The 17,694-nt window shown below is 38.9% G+C and overlaps 1 long non-coding RNA gene across 1 annotated transcript; it reads left to right on the top strand.

The window, feature by feature from the left end:
• Positions 1 to 3,421: 3,421 nt before the first annotated feature.
• LOC136229048 (uncharacterized) lies at positions 3,422 to 6,478 on the top strand. The gene is made up of 4 exons (XR_010688964.1): positions 3,422 to 3,594; positions 3,735 to 3,828; positions 4,819 to 4,955; positions 6,340 to 6,478. It is a non-coding gene; the product is annotated as an uncharacterized lncRNA (long non-coding RNA).
• Positions 6,479 to 17,694: the final 11,216 nt, after the last annotated feature.

Genomic DNA, 17,694 nt, shown 5'->3' with positions numbered 1-17,694 from the left:
CTCATGCTCATGTAGATGCTTTTGTGGATGATTTATCTTATAAAGGTTTTCTAAGTTATTGTGATGCTGGTTTTAATTGTATTTGGGTTGCTAAAGACGATGGAATCTACTTGAAGAATCTCCCGGAAGACATTGATGTTTGGAAAGCCCGATGGCAACCAGGCTGGTTGAATACATATTAGAGATTTCGGTTAAATTTCTATATGGATCGGTACTATTGTAGAATTTGTAGTTATGTGTTGGATTTGGATAACCTCATGTTAGGCCAAATAGGATATGTGGTTTTAAATAATTTTGAGATTTATCATGTTTACTTAAACATGAAAGGAATTAAATTTATATATGTATTCATATCTATTAGTTCGTATTTAGGATCTCATCTGATGTAACCGGCACTTGTGGTTTTCACCTGGTTTTCACCTAACCAGTAACTGACTGAGTGAATTTGGCCGGTTCGGGTGTTGGTGGTTTTCACATAATCAGTTATTGATCAGGTGAAAACCGCTTATTCAAATGTTAGAGATTGTGTTGTAATAATTAGAATTGTTAAATTCAAAATGAATGTTATTAAGGTCTAAATTGGTATTCTTTTTTAAGCCGTTATTTTATACATAAAACCTAAATTGATACCTATTTTGATACCTTATCCCCTTTAATTAATAATTATTATTATTCAATTTATAATATAAGCGCTTTGCTTTCTGATAATTTATGTTAAGTTTGAACCGTATTTCTGACTTGTTTCCATAAACTCAAAAAGATTCAAATCTATGTTGTTGATATTCATATCAAATATAATACATTCACACGTGTCTGACACCATGTTACTCGGATAGCATATAGCAAAGCATGCCTAGGACAAGCTTCATGCGACATGGTCTGCAGCTTCACGACCTTAAATTCGGAATTTAACGAATCAACTTCTCACCCTCAAACGGAACAATGATTCAATTTCCGATTATATGCGAAAAGTAAAAAATCTCTGTGATCAACTGGAGGTGCTGAAAAGTCCGATGAATTTGGAAAATTTTACTGATTGTATTTCAACATGTTTCTGACCTTCTTATTGATCACTTGTACGGGCTTACAACCTTTCAGCTATAATGATTTACTTGGTTTATTGATCAGCGAAGAAATTCAGATGGCACAGGATGCATCTGATCTTGTCTATTGCTCCAAATGTAAATTATGTCTCTCGTGATGGAGGGAATTTGAACCTTTGTTCAGGGGCAGGCAGTCCGATTTTCAATCGTTGTTCAAGATGCAATTTTCAAAATACTTCAGGTAACATATCTTCTATTATTTGTTCTAATTGTAATGGTCGTGTACATTATGGCAACAATTGGTCATCTCAAGTTTTCAATCAAGAAATATGTCGCAACTCTCAACCTTTTAGAAATATTGGGTCTTTCTCAAATTTGCATAATAAGTTATGGATCATGGATACTGATGCCACTCATCACCTTACCTCTGATTTGGAAAATCATGCCCATTGAGAATATCAAGAACCCGAGGAAGTAACAATTAGCAGTGGTTTTAAACTCTCTATTCACTCTATTTGTTTCTTTGATTTCTCTCTCAATGGTAAAATCTCAAATTTAAGGATGATTTATTTGTTCCTTTCACTTCTTAAATTTTTATTTATATATGTTGGTCCTTTAACCGCTTCTAACAATATTTTTATTGAATTCTTTATTGTCAAGTAGTGTGAATGATTTGAAATGAATGAAACAATCCTTAAGGATAGAGTAGTAATGGACTTTATTATCTCCCATTTTCGTCATCAATACCAGTTCAAATAAATATGACAGTGCTTTCTATTTGACATGCTCATTTAGGCCATGCTGCAATTCTAGTAGTTAGGAAATTAATTGCTTCCAATGTTATTTTATCTTCCAATACTAAAGTCAAGAATCTTTGTGAACCTGTTATTTAAGTAAAATTCATGAACTTCCTTTTCCTAATTCAGATCTTATTACTAAACAACCACTTGAATTATTATGTGCTTTTCCTTAATCATTATACCAAATATTTTTAGATTTATTTTCTAAAGCGAAAATTCGGATGCATATGTAAAAAAATATTTTGGGCTATCTATTAAAGCTTTTCAATTATATTGGGGGTGAGAGTTTCGTGCTCTCGCAATTTATTTCTCTGAAACTTTCATTGTTAAAAGATCATTATGTCCTTATACTTTTGAACAAGATGGATGTGTGAGAGAAAACATTGTCATATCGTTGAGATTGGCCTTATGCTGAGTTTTATCATTCTGATGGCATCATGCTTTCACAACATAAATACATATCAGAAATGATAACTGATCCAGGATTGTTAAATACTAAACCAGTAAACAGCCCATCCAGCATTCAGTTTGATTCTCCATCTCATTTGTATGCAGAACCATAGAGGCGTAGAAGAATGATGGAAACAATTGCAGCAATAACCAAGAAACCCAGAAAAATGAATAAGAAGAAATAGTGATGAACTGATATATTATAGAAAGGAACCTGATTGAATGAACTTCAATCCCTCAAGAATACATCCCGTCTCTATTGTAGATAAATCCCTGCTGAGAAGCAGAAATAACAATAAAAATATTTGTTGCCCCACCCTAGCCATAACAAACTGTCCACCTGGAATAACAGAATGCAAGTTAATTCTCATCTTTACCCTTTACCATTTTTTTCCTTCGGTAAACCTTCAATTCCTTTGGTGGTGACCTGGACTGAATTATATTATCCTCATTTTGAATTTCTTCTCTATCATTACCACCCCCTTGAAAAGAAGTCTTGTCCTCAAGACCGAGTTTTGGAAACTCGCTCCGCATAACGAATTCGTCTTCCCAAGTAGCTTCTTCAAGAGCTCGTGACTGCCATTGGATTAACCATTGAGAAACAGAATCGCCATCCTATTGAATAGTACGGGTTGCCAATATCTTTTCGGCTATCATAGTGGCTGAAGATTCCATTTCTAGATCTGGCGGAAGTGATGAAGAACAAAGGTGGTTCCCAATAGCCTTCTTAAGCAATGCACTATGCCATTTTCCCTTTCACATGACACAAGGTACATGACAGAAATTTGTTTTCGTGTCGTCTGAATATGTTTCGTGAAAGTATTTTAATTCTATGTCATCGGAAGGCGAAATAAAAAATGCGCTCGCGTCTCAGATGACGTTACGGTTACAGTATGTTGTCATCCAAAAAGAACACGATTTTGATGGAAAAGTCACTTAAGCATCAGACGACACTTTGAATAAATGACTGTCATTGTTGTACGAAAATAAAAAGCGGCAACCAAAACTTAGAAAAGCGGAGGAGAAAAAAGAGCAAAAATTTTAACGCGCTCAAAACTCAAAACCTAAAATCGATTCCCCCTCTTCTCATTTCTAATTTCATATCCTCTTTTTCTATCTCCACTTCTTTCTTCCTCAAACTAAAGATCTCCAAATAGTTTCTCTCTCTTTCCTCCTCTCAACAAAGCGTTGATGGCAACACCTTAGAGCAGCCATGATCTCCCTTTTCCTACTTTGCTTTATATGTTGTATTTGTTCCTCCATTTTCTTCAGCTCTTAGAGGATCGATTTTAAAGTTGGAGGTAAGGTTCCCCATATTTTGAATCGATGGTTTACCTGTCTTGTTGTGGCCCTAATTTATGTATATTTCCTATAGGGTTTATACATAATCTACAATATCTACATGTTTAATCTTTTTGTTGTCTTTTTCTCTCTCTCCAAGCTGATCTGCAGATCCAAGATGGCATTAGTCTCCTTACTTGTGGATCTAACAAGTTCTGTCTATTTGTTCATGGCCTTCTTGAATTCAAGTTCTGGTAAGTTCGATCTGAATTTTTGGGTTATAATAAATTTATGTCATCTATTATGCGTTTTTGTGCATAAATTGGTGATTGATCTTGTGAAGGAGTTTTTGGATTATTGTTGAACTAGGCAGTTTGGGTCTTGTGATTTGTCAATTCCTTCAAATTGTTTCACAGAGATGATTTTAGATAATTGCTCCAGGTAACTTTTCGCACTCTGAAATGCACACCAACTGTTTGTTTTTATGACTAACTGAACTTTTCTTCAACAGACAGGCCAACAAAACATGTGTATGTATGCGTGTATGTTTGTGTATAGTTGGTTATTGTGATCTTCATCTTCATCTCTTATAAACGATCCCTTTTGATGTTCCATTATGATATATTCCCATATTTCTAGGATATGCTAATTTGACCTTGCTAGCATGTGCTTTTGGTGAATCCTTCTAATTTGCATAACTAATGGCATATGTTGCCATGGCTCAAAGATGTTTGCTTTATGTGATTACTATCAAATGCTGATGAAGATCAGTAAATTCAGATTTTGGCTATGTAATTAAGCAAATATACATGTTTTGATGAAAGCATGTTATGTTATTTAGAGAAGCATGCAGTCGAAAGGAGACACAACTAGCAAAGACTACCTATCAATATGTTTCCTCTGTAACTTTAATAATTCACTTCACCCATTTCTAATCTATACAAAGACAAAATGATTATCCTCTCTTTAATTAGGATAGTTTGGAATTATATATATTTTGCTGTAAGTTCAAATTCAAAAGAAGTTTGTTTTTTGGTTTGTAAGAAGATATTTGTCTTATATATAGAAAAAAGTGGAGATGATAATCATATGGGTAACATGTATAAATACTAGTACATGTATAAATACCCTTCTTTGCTTTTTTGCCCCTTAATCACACCAATCTAATTATTTCCCAATTTTACAATTAAAGTTGTGAAATTAGAGTTTGTTCTCACTATATATGTAATCCGATTTTGAAGTAGATACCAGACCGATCAGATCAATAACAAGTAGTTCTGCTGTGAGCTGTTTGGTGTATTAGGAAGGAAAGCTTTTTGCGGATTATGGTGATAGGATTGTCAATGTATACTATTATGGAGAGTAATTAAGACCTGGTCAGGTATTTAATGCACTAATTATGTGGCTTTGTTGTTTGTTAGTCGAGATAATTTTATTTTTCAATCCCTGTTTGATCTCGAACCATATTTTTCATCCTGATATGTGATTTCGGTTTGTGTCAATGTTCTTTCACATTTGGCTATGTTAATAGAGGGTTTGATTATATGAAATGTTTCTTTACAAGAAATGAAAAATGGTGTAAGAGAAACAACCCTTTTGCTTCTTTATATTTATATGCACAATGATCAGAATAATTTTTTAAACTTAAAATAACATAAGATCCATTTTATCCTAAATTGTGTTTGTCATGTTTTTGTCCATATGAGTTTATTTCTTGTTGGTAGACATCATGTTCCCCAAATAAATTCTACCTTTGTTCTTGTTCCCTAAATGAATTTGGGTATGGTTTCTATTAATGGATTTGCTATGAATTTGGGTGAGATTTTGAAATTTTTGCTATTTTTGGATGGTGTATTGTAGTTGGAGACATCAACGAATCAGGGGCTGAATCAAAGAGCTCCTTTGGTGCCAAAATAGGCCTATGGTTTTTAGGGAAGTATCAATTTAGGCTCAACGTACAAAATAGCACCAATATAAGCTTAACGTTTAAAAAAGGTACCAATTTAGGTCTCAATAACGGATTGGACACGTCATTCCTATTATTCCGTTAAGTTCTGATTTCTCCATCCACATGTCTCGTTCCATTATCGAGGCCTAAATTGGTACCCTTTTTTAAACGTTAAGCCTATATTGGTTCTATTTTGTATGGAGCCTAAATTGATACTTCTCCAAAAACCATACACCTATTTTGATACCTTATCTCTTATTTAAATTGCAACCCAAGATTCTCTATCGTGTTATTAGCATTCAGCTGCTGGTATTTAATTCTCTAATCTCAATGTTTCAGTTAGTTTCGTGTTGTTTGATGGTGTGAAAATTGAACTGTGAGAGCTTGATTCAGTTGTTTTGGGTTTGTATGATTGATCTATGTGTCTGTTCGGTTCTTCTTTTTGTAGCTCCTTTTTACTTTTTGAGTCAAAACCGTAGAATAAAAGTGTTTGGTTAGTATTAAGAAACATCTTCTTGTAGCTATTTTGGAAGAAATTCAACTAACTTGTACCCGCAAATTGGTCAACCAAACAGGCCTTATGTAAATGAAATTCTGGTAATAGGTTGAGTGATCAAGCTTTATTGTCAAATTGTTCACTACATGAACCTGTTGGTTTCCTTTATTGTTTCTATATTATTACCTGAAACAGGACAACTGCTTTGCTGGTTAATTCATTGAATACTTCAACAGCTAAAGTCTGATGGCCATATTTCAATCATTTATCTTTATACTTTGAAGATCATCACTCAATTAACTTGTGTATTTTATGTTGCAGGGAGCAAAGGGATGGAAGAAAACGTGCAAAGAATGGGCATAACAAGTCATGAGATTCAAGGTTTAGGTTTTTAGGCTTCTTATATAGTTAAATGTTAGTTTTGTAATAACAAACCCTTTGGTTAGTATTGTGATCTTCACATATGTACAAGTTTATTGTGATATATAAAAGGTTATTTGCACATTATTTGCAATCTACTTTGGTTATTTATACAGATTCATGAAAGAGGTAAAAACAAAAAAAAAACAATGATAAAATTCTTATAAGAAAATGCCATGCTAATTACGTTCCAACAATAGGATTTAATACAAATTATGTCATGTGAATTACATTACAACGACAGTCAGGAAAATAAAAACTGTCATAACATTAACATAATAGCTTCATTTTAACTTGATATTTTGACAGATTATTTAAAAATGTTGTCATGAGAACATATATTCGATGACAGTTGTTAGTAGATAAACCCATATAATTAGTGGTCAGATGACAGGTCGCTAGTTGGTCGCTGTCATGTGAAGGTATTACGGATGACAGAACGTGACCGTCATTTGAAGTACCATCAGATGGCAGCGAGCCCTGTGACAGATTTATATCTTGCGGGATGACGGTTTTTAACCGTCATCTGAAGGGGTTTTTGGCATAGTGATGAAACATGGAACACTGGGTGGACTTTAGAGGAGGAAGGAAGTTGGAGGCGATAAGCGACGTTGTCGATCCGAGCTTCAATTTGGTAAGGGCCAAAGAAACGAGTGGAGAGCTTAGGACAGATCCGTCGAGAAACTGACTGCTGCCTGTGTGGTTTTAACTTCAAATAAACCTAATCCCCAACCTCAAAATTGATGCCTCTGCGGTGTTTGTCAGCATATAACTTCATTTGCTGCTGGGACAAATTTAAATGAAGCTTAAGTTGTTTCAAAGCCTCATCTCGATCCTGGAGCTCCTTAGCCACTGCTTCTACTTGTATCTCACCTGGAACAAACTGTAGAATTGTTGGGGGCTTCCGTCCATAAACAACCTCAAATAGGGTGGTGTTTGTAGACACATGGTAAGAAGAATTAAACCAATATTCTGCCCGTGGAAGCCATTGATACCAGTGACGGGGCTGGTCGGAAGCAAAACAATGGAGGTAAGTTTCAAGGCAATGATTCACCATTTCAGTTTGTCCGTCGGTCTCGGGGTGGTAAGATGAACTGTACCGAAGCTGAGTGCCCTATAATTTAAACAACTCTTGCCAGAAGCGACTCATAAATAATGCATCTCTATCGCTGATGATTGTTTTGGGGAAACCATGTAATCTGACCACTTCTTTGACAAAATTTTCAGCAATAATGCGGGTTGTATAAGGATGCTTAAGAGCCACGAAGTGACTGTATTTAGACAGTCGATCCACTATCACCATCATAGCCATTGGACTTAGGCAAGCCAATAATAAAATCCATAGAGATATCTTCCCAAACAGCTTGAGGGATTGAAAGAGGTTGTAGTAGTCCGGCAGGAGCAAGAGTAGAAGCCTTATTCTATTGACATGTGGAGACTGTTGAACAAATTCTTTTATCCGCTGAAACATACCCTTCCAATAGAAGGTAGCAGCAATTCGTCGATAGGTACGGTGATAACCAGATGTCCCCCAACAACAGTATTATGAAACTCATCTAAAATAGAAGGTATCCACTTGGATTGTGAAGAGATGACAAGGCTACCCTTCCTAAACAGTACACTATGCCGAAGCTCATATCCAAATTTAGAGGCTGGATTAGAGTGAAGGGCGGTCTTAATAGCGAGAATCTTGGGGTCTTGATCAACTTTTTCTAATAATTGAGTACCATCATTCCAAGTAGGAGAAGACATAAAAGAAGTAAATTCAGAACCTTCTTATTATCGAGAGAGCGCATCAGCAGGCTGATTCAGTTTGTCGGGTTTGTAAATAACATCGAAGGTGTATCCCATCAGCTTTGCTAACCAGTTCTGTTGATCGATGTTGGTGATCCTTTGTTGTAGCAAATGACGCAAACTTTTCTGATCAGTATAGATAGTGAACTTACGGCCCAATAAGTACGGACGCCAATGCTGAATGGCCAAGGAAAGAGCCATAAGCTCCTTTTCGTAAGCTGATTTGGATAAATTTTGTAATGATAGAGCCTTACTAAAATAGGCAAGGGGTCTACCATCCTGCATAAGCACCGCTCCCACCCTTGTCCCTGATGCATCACTCTCCAAATAGAAGGGGGCATTAAAATCCGGTAGGGCGAGCAACGGGGCAGACGTAAGGTTCGCCTTCAATGAATCAAAGGCAGCTTGAGCATTCTCATTCCAATGGAAACTATTCTTCTTAGTTAATTCCGTCAACGGCTTTGCAATCTTTCCATAATCTTGGACGAACTTCCTGTAATATCCCGTTAATCCCAAGAACCCGCGAACTCCTCTTACATTTCGGGGAACAGGCCATTTCGAAACTGCTGCAACTTTAGAAGGATCCACATAAACCCCATTAGCTGAGATTATATGCCCGAGATATTCAATTGACGTTTGACCGAACGAACATTTTTTCAGATTCACCTTAAAACAATTGTCAGACAAGACCTCTAAGACCAATGCCAAATGTTGTAGATGCTCCTCCCAACTTCGGCTATAAATCAGAATATCATCGAAGAATACTGAAACCATCCGCCTGAGCCAAGGTCGGAAGAGATCATTCATAACGCTCTAGAAAGTGGACGGGGCGTTTGTGAGTCCAAAGGGCATGACTAAGAACTCGTAGTGCCCATCATGTGTTCGGAAGGCTGTCTTGGCTTCGTCCCCCTCTCGCATTCTGATCTGATAAAATCCACTTTTCAGATCCAATTTGGAATAAAAAATAGCGCCATTCAGCTCGGCTAGCAACTCATCCACCACTGGAATTGGAAATTTATCCGCTATAGTGACTTTATTCAATGCCCGATAGTCGATACACATTCTCCACGAAGCATCTTTTTTTTTACTAAGAGAACAGGGCTGGAAAAAGAGCTTTGAACGGGTTGGATCAGTCCTTATTAGAGAAATTCTGTGATCTGCTTTTGAATTTCTTCTTTTTGGATATGAGCATATCTATAAGGCCGAACACAAACTGCTGATTGGCCGGGTAGAAGGTTAATGGCGTGATCATGATTACGACATGGTGGCAATCCGCACATTGGCTCAAATACCATAAGATATCTCCCCATAAGAATCTGTACATCAACTAGATGATCAGATGAAGGACCTTGAATTGTAGGAGACATTAATAATGGAGGTTGGACTGGCCTTATTGATTTCAATTGTCCACCTCCCAACCACACTTGAAGGGCTGCCATATCAGTTTTGGAACCATCCATTCCATGTAATCTCATTGTTTTCCCCTCATATTCAAACTGCATCCATCGCTGCTCCCAATTATGCATAACCGTACCCAAAGATTTCAACCAATCAATTCCCAACACAGCATCGAGAGGACCCAAATCAAATACCAGAGCATCAATATAGAGAGTTAATGAGCTTAATTGAATATTGACAGCAACACATTCCGTTACGGTAACTCGAAATCCATCTCCAAGATTAATATGGATAGGTGGGATGACTTTGATTGATAATCTAAGAGACAAAACCAACTTTCGAGAAATAAAATTATGTGTAGCCCCTGAATCCACAAGCAACACAATTGGAATTCCCTGTATATCCCCTTGTAGCTTCAAGGTGCCTGAAAATCAGAGGTTAGAAGAAGCAAGATACGAAACTTCCATTGTTGTGCATTCTCCTTCAGTTATAAAACCCCTAGAATCTTGTAACTCTTCCAATGCTTCCAAATCACCGTCGGTTTCAAACATCAAGTCATTCTCCACCACTATCATACGCAACTCCCCAACTTGGCAGCGATGTTAAGGAGAATAGGGTTGGGCGCACTTGAAACATAGCCCTTTCTTGCGTCGTTCCGTCAATTCGGACATCGAGAGGTGTCGTGGTCCGCTAGGTCACAGATTGGGAGTAGAATTTGGATTAGGGTGTGAATTGCGATTTCGGAGTGTATCGAGTAATTTTGGGGCGGTGGGGTCGGGTGGTTTTATTTTTAGGGGTACCTGGGTGATGTAACTCCCCTCCTTTGTCGCGCACGTGGAGACGGTTTCTCGGCGGACTAAACGTCAACTCTGCATCTCTAGCAAGTTCCATCGCTGCTTCACAAGTCTGAGGTTTATGATAGCGTACACATCTTCCAATTTCTTCCTTCAAGCCTCCCATAAAATAACCCAAAAATTGAGTTTCATATTGTTTTGGGATATAGGCAGTACCTGACTCAAATTCCTCTATATATTTGGTCTGAAATAGTAATCGTACCTCCTCATATGGATTCTGAGTTCGACACCGGCAAAATCGAGCGTTAAGTCGGATTTTAAATTGATCCCAAGTCAGCTGTTGAATATCTTGGAGTAGTCGGCAATACCAAGTGACTGTAGCCCCAGTCATACACATCTGCGCCAGGCTGAGCTTCATAGAATCCTGTGTATGATGAACGGTGTTAGACGAGGTGCCGCGGCCTAATCTCCCGGGCGGACCGGGGGGTGGACACCTCATGGCGACGTAAGCGGTGATTGGCGCCGAAAGCAACCAATCGTGGAATCAAGCTGCTCGGCAGGACCGGAGCTCGGAGTATGGAAGAGTCACCACCCACGAATGGGAAAATGAACACCGATCTCTTGCAGGAGACCGGTGAGGGTTCGGGAAACTTAGGTACGAGCCGAGAAGGCTAGCTCCTTTCCGGAGAAAGGCTACTAGGCACCCCGACATCGCCCGGTTATGAACCAACGGCCTCCTACTCAGCGTGTTAGGCGATAACGGACTAATCGCATATTTCTTTAAGTTTAAAATTCATTTGAAACCTTTTCTTTCTCGCTTTGAAAACCGTTTTGAGCATGTCATTAAGAGCCACTTTAATAAAGAATCACCCATTTACATGTATTGAAAATACATAGGAGAGAGAAGGGGAAAAAGAAAGAATTGATTTGTTTACAACGTGATTCATGCTTTATACTATACACTAACTCTAAGCTAATCTCATTCCCCAAAACGAGTTTATTTACATGGTTCGTACCTTAATCGTCGTTGGAACGATTTAGGTACGTTTCAAAACCTCGTTTAATGGTGTTCGCTCGAGTCGCCGTTGGAATGACTCGAGCGTTTGAAAACGTTAAGCAAACAATTTTGATCTAAAAACGTGATTAAGCATACAAGTCAATTTATTTTGTGCAAAGCCATTTAGTTAAGAAAACAATTCAAAACTCTATTATTTACAATGAAAACAATTTTAATTACAATGTTCGCTTAATTCGTCGTTGGAACGAATCAAGGTTTCAACACGTGATATTTTGGAAATGGTTTAAAAATGACAAGAAAACATTATTTACACTCTAGGACTATCTAGAAAAGCTTTAATTTAAACAAACGAATTAAACTCTCTTTTTTGTGATTTATTTTCCCCCCTTTTTACTCATTTATCCTCTAATTACAACAATTAACAATCTAATCTTAATTCACCCAACCAAATGCATTTGAAAGAATATACATATAAGTAGAAAAATAGAGTGAATATATATAGATATACATGTGTACAAAAATGAGTAATAATACCCATTAAAATAAAATAGAGAAAATAATATACATTAATAAGTAAAAAAGGTGATGAAAATACTAATAAGTATAATAAATTTTTATTCTAATCAAAAGCACAAAAAATGAATAAGATTCATGAATAAGAAATTAGTATTTAATCCCTCCCAAAATGGTTTATGATAAGTATGTATAGAAAATAATCTTAAATGTTCCCAAAATAACAAATGTGTGTAATTTAAAATGAATTAAAGAGAAAATCTATAAATCTACATATAACATTAGTAAGTCAAATTAATGAAAAAATAATATATAAATATGTTGATTAAATAGATACTATATAATTGAAAATGATTTGAATGTATATATTACATAACTATAAACATATATGTATAAAGGACCAAAAGTCTAAAAGTTGAGAAAGAAGGACCAAAACAGTATTTTTTACATTTCAGCAGCTTTACCGACGGAAAATCCGTCGGTAAACAGCCTTTAGTGACAGAAAATGGAGAATTACAGAAACAGTCCACAACTTTCCAGATTTATTCAAAACTTTAAATTAGATCTATTCTATCATTCCGGGTCCCCGAACTACCAAAATTGGATCATAGTTTATAACGGAGAACCCTAAAACGATGTTTTATTTTAAAACGTTACTTGGAAAATATTTTCAAATCTTATAATTACAACGTTTTTAATTCCCGAACTACCTTTTGAATCGGTCCCGGTTCGTATTGGGATATTAAAACGAGGTTTTTTATTTCAAAACAAAACCGAGCATTTATTTAATACGAGGCGAAAAATTAAGTAAATACGAAAAACGTGATAAATAAATAAATAACTAAATGAATAAAATTACTATATAAAATAAATAAAGGAAATAAAATAAAACGAGTCTAGTTCTCAGATAATACCTCGGGATCGGTATCTGACAGTCGAAGTCCGTTGATTCCGCGAATCGTGATTTTCCTGTGTTTTTTTGTGTTTTTGATGAAATATTCAACTTTAGAAAATTTGGATTTTTTTGGAAAAAAAATATTTTTCTCCAAAAAATTGACTTTCTCTCTCTAAAAATGTTTAGAGTAAGAAAGCTCCAAAAGTTCTCCCCCCAAATGCATGGGGATCCGTGCCTTATATAGGCACGGATCCCGGAAACTTTGGGCGACGCCCAATTAAAATTGGGCGTCGGCCAAAGCAGGTTGGGCGAACGCCCAACTTTCGTTGGGCGCGCGCCCAACGGGCGTTGGGCGTTCGCCCTACGTCGTTGGGCGTTCGCCCAATGGATGTTGGGCGTCCGCCCAACGGACGTCGGGCGCTCGCCCCACCTATGCTGGGCGTTTGCCCCACGTCGTAGGGCGCTCGCCCAACGGCCGTCGGGGTCGCGCGCCCAGCGGACGTCAAGCGTGCGCCCCGCGCTGTCGGGCGCGCGTCCAACTGTCGTCGGACGTGCGTCGGCTGCCGCTAGGCGTTCGCACCACGTCGCTGAGCACTCACGAGCCGTCCACTCGACAACCGCGACTCCCACTAACTTCTTCCTTTTTTATTATATATTTTTATTTTAAAACTTCCGGAATCAACCGCTTCGACCGTCTTGTTATAGGTTTTCGTCACAGGTCCTCCGACTCGGTGTCTACAGTTGCCCCTACTTTCTTATTTTGACAGTGATGTGTGTGTTTTGAAAACGTTTTTTGCTAACGCAACACATGCAATGTGAAACATATTAAAGTAAAAGACACATATAGAGTGGGAGGAGAAATACCTGATCTCCATGTCGCACGCTCCTGCCTTGTCTTCAATCTTCACTTTGGCTGTCTCGTCCTTCCCTCTGAATCGGCTGCCGGCGGACGCTCCTTCTGGGGACCCTAGTCTCTAAATCGACCGCAGGTAAAATGGCTCTTTCTAGCAACTCTGGTCTCTAAATCGACCGCGGGTAAAATGGCTCAAAAGCAACCCTGGTCCACGACCGCGGGTAAAATGGCTCAAAATCAACCCTGGTCCACGACCGCGGGTAAAATGGTTCAAAAGCAACCCTGGTCCACGACCGCGGGTAAAATGGCTCAAAATCAACCCTGGTCCACGACCGCGGGTAAAATGGCTCAAAAGCGACCCTGGTCCACGACCGCGGGTAAAATGGCTCAAAAGCAACCCTGGTCTCTAAATCGACCGCAGGCAAAATGGCTCAATAGCAACCCTGGTCTCTAAATCGACCGCAGGCAAAATGGCTCAATAGCAACCCTGGTCCACGACCGTGGGCAAAATGGCTCAAAAGCAACCCTGGTCTCTAAATCGACCGCAGGCAAAATGGCTCAAAAGCAACCCTGGTCTCTACATCGACCGCAGGTAAAATGGCTCTTTCTAGCGACCCTAGTCTCTAAATCGACTGCAGGTGTGTAGTGATGCATATAGATGGGTGAATGTAGCCTAGTCTATGGATGCGTGTAAACACCTATGTGTGTGTGTGCAGGTGACTGTGCGTGTGTTTGAATGTGCATAAGTGTAGCCTATGCGTTTTGCTTTATGCGGATGTATGGACATGTGTGTATGCAAACTATGTATGTGTGGATGAGATGGTCGAATGGATTCCCTTTTCATAGGCTGGAGGATTTCGGTAGCTTTAGATCGAGAAATGATGCTTCAGGCCATCCTCTAGGTGTGCAAGGATGAGGGCGAGGATAAGTTTGAAACCAAGGGTTGTAAGGATGGGGATTTGGTTTTGATGAGCTTGTGTCAATGGGCTCTCGCCTTTAACCAGAGTTCGACGTATTCATTTTTTCCCTAATTTTTGCCTGAGTCGCCCTTTTCGGGTTTTCAACTCAACGGGATCTCTCCGATATTCTCTATCTCTCCTTTTGCATGAACTGCCCCTAGGGGTTTTCAATTCATCTTTTCTATATCTCACCGATTTTCTCTATCTCTCCTTTTGCTTGGATCGCCTCTTTTGAGGTTTTCAATCCAACCTTTTTGTTCAATTTTTTTTTTTCTTTCTTGGTTGTAAATGATACCAGATAGCACAGGGGGTTCATATCTACGGGCCATTTCTATGCTAATCATTTGACGATGAGTTCATGCCCGATGCCTTCGTTAATGGAGAAGCTTCCGGAGTGAGATGGACGTTGATCTGATTGTAGGGTCGTGCCCCCGATTAAAGTTACCGTCTTGGTGTAGGTTAGAAGTTGATGCGGGTGTATGCCCCTGCCAACTCGAGGTGAGATTTCATGTGCGCCAAACTAGGGATACTGCCGTTGGGAGTAGTTATGGAGGAGAGACGCTTCGGTCGAAGTTTGACCCTTGAGAGGACCACATAGGAGCAGAGGAACCAGACTTCATGGAGCATGAGAGAGAGGAATAGTCTTTTTTTTTTAGTTTTTCCTTTTTTATAGATTTTGGATCGGTTTATGGGTGTTGGGGTGATTTCAGTTGAGATGGGGTGTCTATTGACGCGGATGTTTTCATTACAAATGCAACCGTCTAGCTTAAATAAAGCACCTGGCAAAGATACATTGAATTATTTACTGCTCAGTTTATTAACCACTGTCACCAAAGCATGCCCTTTCGGGTTTTCACACTTCAGTTATTTTAACTCTCTCCTTTTACCCCGGAATTTTCAAATAAGCGCCCCGTGGGGTTTTCACTTATTGGGGTGTCCCTTATTGTTGTATAGGCCGTCCTTTGCGGATTTTCAACCTATCGGGATTTTCTTTCTTTCTTTTTTTTTAATTTTCATGAGAAGGATTCCTCGGTTCCCTCGAGATTGATTAAAGTTCTGAACTTTGTCGCCGCCTTCGGCTTCACTTGACTACGCATTTGATCTTTCTTCGTTACAGTGAGCTTTTCTCGTACATTTGATTACACATTTGTTGGACAATGTCAACCGCTCTTGCCACCTTGACGCCTCTTGGCTGATCACGTCAGCTTTTGATTTATTTTCTTTTACTTCCGATTGACTTGACTTTGCCCCTGGGCCTTTTTAGCATCATTTTTTTTCTTTTTTCTTCTTCCCTTGTTTAACTTTGAGTCATCATAGGTCTAAACCCTTTCGTTGATCCTGGAACAAAATACTTTATCGCTGATAGGTTAGTTGCCCCTGCCTCGTTCTGAATGGCGCACTCCTGTACTTGTGTCCCCCTTTGGGGGGAGAAATCTTTGTCGGTGCCTCAGTGCAAGTATGGTTCTGAGGGCTCGTTGCTTGCTCCTTCTTTCCTCTTCTTTTTCTCTCTTTTCGGACTTTGTTGATTGTCGCTGAGTCTTCTTTTTGGTACAAGCCGGTGAGGACCCCTCATTTGATGGGTCTATGCCCGACTTATCATTGTAGAGCCAGGGAATCATTTCTCATGATTTTTTTTTGGTTTTTTTTTTTACTTTTTTTTTCTACTCTCTTAATTTTCTCTCTTCAGTGGTTAAGTACTGAGAAATAAGTATATTCTAGAGCTTACGTCCGTGCCATGATAGAAGCGGGAATATCTCAATTGAGTACATATCAAATGTAAGTACGTATGTTTAGGATAAATTTGCGGAAACGAAATTTCATTGAATTCAAAAGGAGGTTAATAACATCTTGTGGAATAGAAGATAAAATAAAGACAAGGATAAAGACTACAAGTGCACTCCTCTCTCTCATGCTACTTCAAGAAGCTTCAGATTCTCCCACTTCATAAGTGTCCTCAATCTCGAGAACTTCTTCTTTAGATTATCCTGATCCGTTGTAGACTTCGCCATTCAAGGGACAAGTCGAAGGCTTCATCTGTTGAGAAGGATCTGGATCACTTATCTTTCCAGCTTCGATGAGATCTAGGATTTCATGCTTCAACCTCATGCAAGTGCTTGTTTCGTGACCATATTTCTGGTGGAAGTGGCAGTAGCCCCTGCGTTTGACTAATTCAGTGGTTTGACCTCCCGTGGCTGGTAGAGGGTGAAGTATGTCATGCATTCGTAGACCCTCCAACACTTCAAACAAAGGTTGAGTGAAAGTGGAGAATTCCCTTCCCTCCCTTCTATACTGAGTGGGCGACGGAGGGCGAACAGCCCTGGTAATCTCATGTCCCCGATGGTGTGGATCTTGTTGTGTTCGTGAAATATGGTGTGAGACTACCCTTGGTGGAGTGAATGTTTGTGGATTAACTTGTGACGCGAGCTGGAACATAGGTTTCTCCACAACAGCTTTCGGGATCTCCGCAACCAGTGACTCGCTCAGGACCTCCCTGACCAACCTTTTCAGCTCTATCTTGAATTCATCTGAAGCAAGGATATCGGGAAGAACTCGCTCTATTTCTGCTCTGAGATTGAAATCTCCTATCATCTCTTGGGAATTTTCAACCCCCTCATGCTTAGTATTCTCCGGATCATTAAGAGCACGTTTGAACTCATCAGAAAAGATGTATTTGGCTAAAGCCCCTTGCACACGGCTCTCAAGATTGTGGTTTGAATTGCTGGACTGGGCCATGAGTTGGGTTTCTAGTAAGGAAAGAGAAAGGATGGGTGAGTGGAGCTTTTTAGGCATTATGGACATTTGATGATGCGATGCACGTGTGATGCGAATGCCAGAGCTATCTACTTGTGCCTCCTATTGATGATGTATGATTTATGCATGATTCGTGGAGTGCACTTTATTCCTCACAACACGATTTCGAATAGAGCTAAACCCCCCTTTTTACCAGAGCTGTCGGCAGCGCTTCGATCGTCTGTGCTAACTTACCTGTTTGGAAGTGCGGATGCTCAAAACCATTTCAACTGTTATACCCA

Source organism: Euphorbia lathyris, chromosome 5 (assembly GCF_963576675.1).
Source record: "Euphorbia lathyris chromosome 5, ddEupLath1.1, whole genome shotgun sequence".
NCBI lineage: Eukaryota > Viridiplantae > Streptophyta > Magnoliopsida > Malpighiales > Euphorbiaceae > Euphorbia > Euphorbia lathyris.
Note: the sequence above shows the minus strand (reverse complement) of the source record. Positions and strands in the feature narration are given on the sequence as shown.